The sequence below is a fragment of the Phyllobates terribilis genome, unplaced genomic scaffold, assembly GCF_046119375.1.
Source record: "Phyllobates terribilis strain yellow unplaced genomic scaffold, ASM4611937v1 Scaffold_4307__1_contigs__length_62411, whole genome shotgun sequence".
NCBI lineage: Eukaryota > Metazoa > Chordata > Amphibia > Anura > Dendrobatidae > Phyllobates > Phyllobates terribilis.
Window position 1 is genome coordinate 1,647 of NW_027367059.1, and position 6,801 is coordinate 8,447.

General features: G+C 38.4%; 1 pseudogene; it reads left to right on the forward strand.

The window, feature by feature from the left end:
• The first annotated feature begins 630 nt into the window (after positions 1–630).
• On the forward strand, positions 631–3,163 carry LOC141249081 (uncharacterized; annotated as a pseudogene).
• The last annotated feature ends 3,638 nt before the right edge of the window (positions 3,164–6,801 follow it).

A 6,801-nucleotide genomic window follows, 5' to 3' on the forward strand; every position in this document is an offset into this window, starting at 1 on the left:
TTCTCGTCTTCGATCGCCGGTAAGTAATCTATCTACGTTCGCCCTCCAACAGACCCGCATTCTATCCCAAATTTGTGCATTTTTTTGTGTTTATAGTTTGTGCATTCAAGGTGTTTGATGAAATGCCTCTATGAAAATATGAAAAATATACCCCTAATTCATATACTATCTTTCATCCTAGTCAAATCTAAACAACTAATACTAACAACTTGTGCATTTAAATGTTTAAATCTATCCCGAATTTGTGTATTTTTTGTGTTTATAGCTTGTGCCTTGAAGGTGTTTGATGAAATGCCCCAATGACAATATGAGAAGTATACACCTAATTCATATACTATTTTTTGTGGTTATAGCTTGTGCATTGAAGGAGTTTATTGAGGCGTTGTCTTGAAGGATCGATATTGGATCAAGGTAATACTTCTACCCTAGTTTCTTAGGCCCTTGGCGGGATAGATTTCATAATTTAGGCCCTTGGCGGGATAGTTGAGTTTGTATTTTTTCTTGCTTAGTTGCGTATTATTATCTATTAAATTAGGCCCTTGGCGGGATAGAATTCATAATTTAGGCCCTTGGCGGGATAGTTATTAGAAATGATATTAAATCTTCCTCTTCTTGCAATTATTACTAGAAATGAGTCGTCCTTGGATGTACGGTGACCATACTACGACACAATACTTGAGTGGGGTTGAGGAGTTTATTAGATGTGTTTTAGCACACCAACGTAGTACGAAAGCAGAAAAAATCTATTGTCATTGCCGTGATTGTAAGAATATAAGGCGGTTAGATGATATTGATGAGATTGAGGATCATTTATTTCGTCGTGGTTTCAAAGAAGATTATCATGTTTGGTTTTGGCATGGTGAGAAAAAACGTGATCGTCCAAGTTCTAGTGTCAATGAGTTTGATGTTCGGGTAGACACTGATGATAGTGATGATGATATTGCTGAGAATAATGAGATGGATGATGACCAAGAAGATGATGAAATAAATGGAATGATGGATGGGGTGAGAGATCACTTGAACGAACAACCTCAGATGTTCGAACAGGTATCAAAGGCTGCAGAGACTCCCTTGTATCCTGGGTGTACAAAATTTAGCAAGTTAGAGGCTGTGTCAATACTTTACAACTTGAAATGTGCTTCTGGTTCGACTGATGGAAGTTTCAACACCTTATTGGATTGGTTAGGTGAATTTTTACCAGAAGGCAATGAGATGCCTATCTCTACTTATTACGCCAGAAAATTGATGTGTCCCTTAGGCTTAGATGTAGTCAAGATAGATGCTTGCCCAAATGATTGTATGCTTTACAGAAATCAACATGAAAATCTGATGAGTGTCCAAAGTGCGGTGCATCTCGTTACAAGCGTAAAGGGGTAAATTCGGCTAAGAGGGGCCCAGCAGCTAAAGTTATGTGGTATCTTCCAATAATACCTAGGTTTCAGCATTTGTTTTCGATAAAGAAGGAAGCCAAAAATCTGAGATGGCATGCGGAAGGGAGAAAGAAAGATGGACAGCTTAGACATCCTGCTGATTCTCCTCAATGGAGAAATATTGATAAGAAATATTCTGAATTTGGTGATGAGGTTAGTAATCTGAGACTTGCTTTATGTACAGATGGTGTGAGTCCGTATGGTACGCTAAGCAGCCAACATAGCACCTGGCCGGTTCTTCTAGCGATTTATAATCTTCCTCCATGGTTATGTATGAAGCGCAAGTATATCATGTTATCACTCCTCATCTCCGGGCCTAAGCAACCTGGAAATGACTTAGATGTGTATCTTGCTCCAATTGTTGATGATTTGAAATTATCGTGGAATGAAGGTGTCCCAATGTTCGATGCATACACCAACTCAAACTTTACCTTGCGAGCTATGGTTTTTTGTACCATAAATGATTTTCCGGCATATGGAAACTTTTCTGGGTACAAAATCAAAGGAGCACAAGCATGCCCTTTATGTGAAGAGGATATGAAACCCGCCTACTTGAGAAATTACAGGAAAAATGTGTATCTAGATTACCGGAAGTTCCTTAGTCGATATCACTCTTACCGTAAAAAGAAGAAGGAGTTCAATGGGCACACCGAGGAAGGAGTAGCTCGTACACCTTTGACAGGATCACAGGTTTATGAACGGATTTAAAATGTTGACACTAAATATGGCAAGTGCTTCAAATCAAAATCTAAAAAGGGTGTTTTATGGAAGAAAGTGTCTATACTATGGGATCTACCTTATTGGAAAGATTTGTCGGTCAGGCATTGTCTCGATGTGATGCACATTGAAAAGAATGTTTGTGATGCCATAATTGGGACTTTGCTAAATATACCAGGAAAGACGAAAGACAATCAGAACGTTCATTTTGATATGAAGGAGAGGAATATTTGACCAGATTTGTGCCCGGTAGTAAAACCGGATGGTAAAAGGACTTTTCTGCCTCCGGCTTGTTACACAATGTCAATAAAGGAGAAAAAGGTGTTTTGTGAGTGCTTACATGGCATTAAGGTTCCATCGAGGTATTCGTCAAATGTAAAACGTATAGTTTCTCTTTCGGACCTTCGGTTGATTGGTATGAAATCTCATGATTGTCATGTATTGCTTAATGTTTCTTACCGATAACACTTCGTGGGATATTGCCGAAACACGTGAGACATGTTATAACAAAGCTGTGCGACTTTTTCAGTTCGATATATGCTAAGGTTATTGATCCGGAAAAATTGGATGCTCTCCACGTTGATATTGTTGAAACTTTGTGTCGATTTGAAATGTACTTTCCGCCGTCTTTCTTTGTTATAATGGTGCACTTAATTGTTCATTTGGTTCGAGAAATCAAGTTATGTGGTCCGGTATATTTAAGATGGATGTATCCTTTTGAGAGATTTTTTGGCAGTTTAAAGGACAAAGTAAAGAATCGGGCGAATCCAGAGGGTAGTATCATTCATGGAGTCCTTCATGAAGAGATATCTCAATACGCAGCTGAGTTTTTGTCAAGGCTTCATCCAATAGGTCTTCCAAAATCTCGTCATACAGGGAGGCTTGAAGGAGAGGGAGTAATTGGTAAAAAATTAATATCTCCTCCATCTGAAAGGAAGAGTAAGGCACATCTTTGTGTGTTGCAGCATCTTACAGAGGTGAATCCTTACATAGAAAAGCATTACAATGAATTGTAGCACAAGAATCCGAAATTGAATGAAATAGCTTTGATGCGGGAACATAATCGGACATTTGTTGATTGGTTTAAGAAGGAAGTAGCTGAGGAACTTAGGAAAGAACATGACGTTTCTGATACGGTCAAGTGGTTATCTCGGGGTCCTCGACTATGTATTCAGTCTTACGAAGGATATGATATCAATGGGTTCACATTATACACTAGAAGGCGAGATGAAAAGAGTGTGGTGCAGAATAGTGGAGTGAAGGTTATTGCATCATCTAGGGTCTATGCGAGCGCTAAGGACAAAAGACCGGTTGATGTGACACAATCATATTATGGTGTTATCGAAGAAATTTGGGAGCTGGATTATAACAATTTTACAATCCCTGTTTTCCGGTGTAAGTGGGTCAACAACCCTAACGGGGTGAAGCAAGATGAAATTTATCCGAGTTTGACATTGGCAAACTTTGACAGATTAAGTGATAGTGATGAGCCATTCATCCTAGCATCACAAGCTAAGCAGATTTTTTATGTGGTAGACAATGTTGATCCTAGATGGCGTGCAGTTGCCCAAGGTAAAAGACATATTCTTGGTATTGATGATGTTGTGGATGAAGATGAGTATGACGAGTATGACGATACACCCTTGTTATCAACTGTTGTTCAACCATTACCCGAGGAGGAAGATATAAATAATACTAATCATATCCGTACAGATCATAGGGAGGGAATATGGGTTACAAATCACGAATGAATAAGATGAGGTGGAATCATATACTAACCATTCGCCTGTTTTTTTATATCTACTCATGAAATCATGATCTAATTATATTTTTTTACTTTGTTGGAGGAATTCTTGTGTGGGATGGATGATGAAAGAGAAAATGCTATTTGTCCTATTCAAGGTGATCCCGAATCACAAGGTGTTGGAGCAATTACACAGATTCATAAAGGGCGTGGTCCGTCAAAAGGTGTTCAAGTAAAACAACCTATGCACCTTGAGTATAATGCGTTTAATGTCCCAGATGGGCAATGGTCAAAACAATATGGAAAGCAAGTTGGGAGTTGTGCTCAAAGAATAAATATTAACGAGAAAGAATACCGAAAGATAGATGAGCAAACGAGGCGAGGGTTTTGGGAGGAGACCAAGGTATAATGTCTTTTTAAATTACACCTTGAATATATACTGTATTAACTATCATTAACTTATTGTACAAATTCACAGCTTATGTTCCACATCATTGATGATGTGGCTAAATCAAGGGAAAAATATTTCCATTCATGTGTGGCAAAACGCTTTAGAGATTTTAAGAGCAAGTTGGTAGCTCGATGGATAACTAAGACGTTCAATCCGTCGAAGTATCCTACAAACAAGATGCCTTGGGATGTCTACCACCATATTTCAGAGGCTGATTGGTTATCTTTTGTTCAAGAATATCACAAGCCAGAGTCATTGGTAATAATGTTATTTCCTTTTAGTGCTACTTTGTTATAGGCCAGAGTCATTGATAATAATGTTTCTAACTAATTGGTGATAATGCTATTGTCTTTTGACAGGCTCGTAGTGCGAAAGTAAAGGCAAGTGCAGCTCAGAACAAGAGTTAAAATACGTCTTATGCAGGAAAGGACTCCATGCCATCTTGCCCTTGAGGATAATGATTCTAGTAACAAAGTGCTCGTAGCGGATGGTATGGTACAACCCACAAATGATGCATCGTCCCAGCACTTTACACAGATGAAGCCTGATCACTACAAAGTCCAAGTTGATTTTGTTTATGATGGACATCATGATGATATTCTTCCGGTGCCTACGGGTGATGGTTTCACCAACTTAGGCGGTGCTCAGGGAAGCTTCGTGCAATGGCCGATCCGCTTAGTGATTTTCAAAGACGACGAGGTAAGAAGTCCAAGTCATTTCTCTAACTTAGGCGGTGCCTACGGGTGATGGTTTCACTTACTCACTCTTGCTCAACTTGATTTCAAATATATATAGGACTATACTACTCCACGCCCAACAAAGAAGTCCAAGTCATTTCTCTCGAAAAAGGTTGATGACAGCGCCAAAAATACAAAGGTAAGTCAATTTAGGCCCTTGGCGGGATAGTTGCATATTATTATCTATTTAGGCCCTTGGCGGGGTAGAATTCATAATTTAGGCCCTTGGCGGGATAGATTTCATAAATTAGGCCCTTGGCGGGATAGTTATATTGAATGATATTACATCTTCCTTGTTTGTACTCAATGAGTCTCAGTCCAACAAAGAAGTGGTTGGTAGCTGTGATAAAAAAACGGAAGAATCAGATGCAAAAAAAAAGAAAGAAGAAAACGAAGCAATTCAAGGTCTTGGCCAATCGTGCAAGTGGTTGCAATTTGTTATCTCTTCGGCGCCGGTAGATATATATGATAATACTCCCATCCCATTGGATGCCTCAGTTTGGAATTATGTGACGAAAAATCCACAAACATATGTCACTGCATCCGATGTAGAAGAATTCCTTAAGGGGGATTGCTTAAACGTTTCGGTGATTCAAGTCTACATGATGTAAATATTAATCTTTATCTTTTAATTGTCATCTATCAATCTTAATCTTTTTCTGTAATTGTTCAACTTCCATTCTTAATTGTTTTTCCTTTAAATGTGCAGCTATTTATTGGAAAATCACAAACATGCATTTGAAAATGCTGGAATTGGATTCATCTGTCCTGAGATGATGTCAAGCACTAGAATCAAGGCCGACCCATCTGTTCCAGCAACTTATTTGCAACGTGTATTCATTGCTAACAGTGCCAAATTGTTTTTGCTCCCATATAATCAAGAGTAAGTGTTTTCAATAAGTTTCATATATAATTAGTATTTTAAGCAATCATTAATTTTTATTAATTTATGTTTAAATGATGCAGTAATCATTGGATTCTGTACGTGATAGACCCATTTAGAGGACAGGTCTATCTTTTCGATTCTCTGAAAGATCCAGGCAGCAGAAAGACTGATGCATCTCGAGTACTGAATTTGTAAGATATTTGACTTCGAAAACCCCCTTCTAATATTCTCCAAGATCCTCCTTTCGTAACCCCCCAAGATAAAACTGATTTTTCGGAAGAGAGTCAGAGGGATACTCGGCCCATTACTCGGTCGAGTAATGGGCCGAGTATCCCTCTGACCCTCTTCCTTCCTTTCGCTTTTCCTTTCGCCCTTCTTTGCTCGGTTCCTTCCTTGCTTATGAACTAGTTCTTTTTGGAATACTAACAACATCATGACTGTATTGCGTGGATTTTCTAGGGCATTTCAAGTGTTTAGGTATCAATGTGGAAAATGCGATAAATCATTGGGAAAACGTAAGACGTTTAGAGTCATTGATATAGAGGTACATATAACATTTTAAACTCTAGATTTAGGTTTGTTTATCTATAATCGAAGGCCTTGTATCTAGCTAAGACAATCTCCTTATTTTATGTAATTAGTGCGCTCAACAAAGCAGCGGAACCGAGGGTGGCTATTATGTCATGAAGTTCATGTTAGAGATAGTCACGGGATTCGATGGCTCTGATGATTACCGACTAGATAAGGTATGTAACTAATTAACTATACATTGATGTTTTTGAGTTTTTTTATCAATAATTTTTGTGTTTCTTATTAAGCTATATACTAAGAGGACG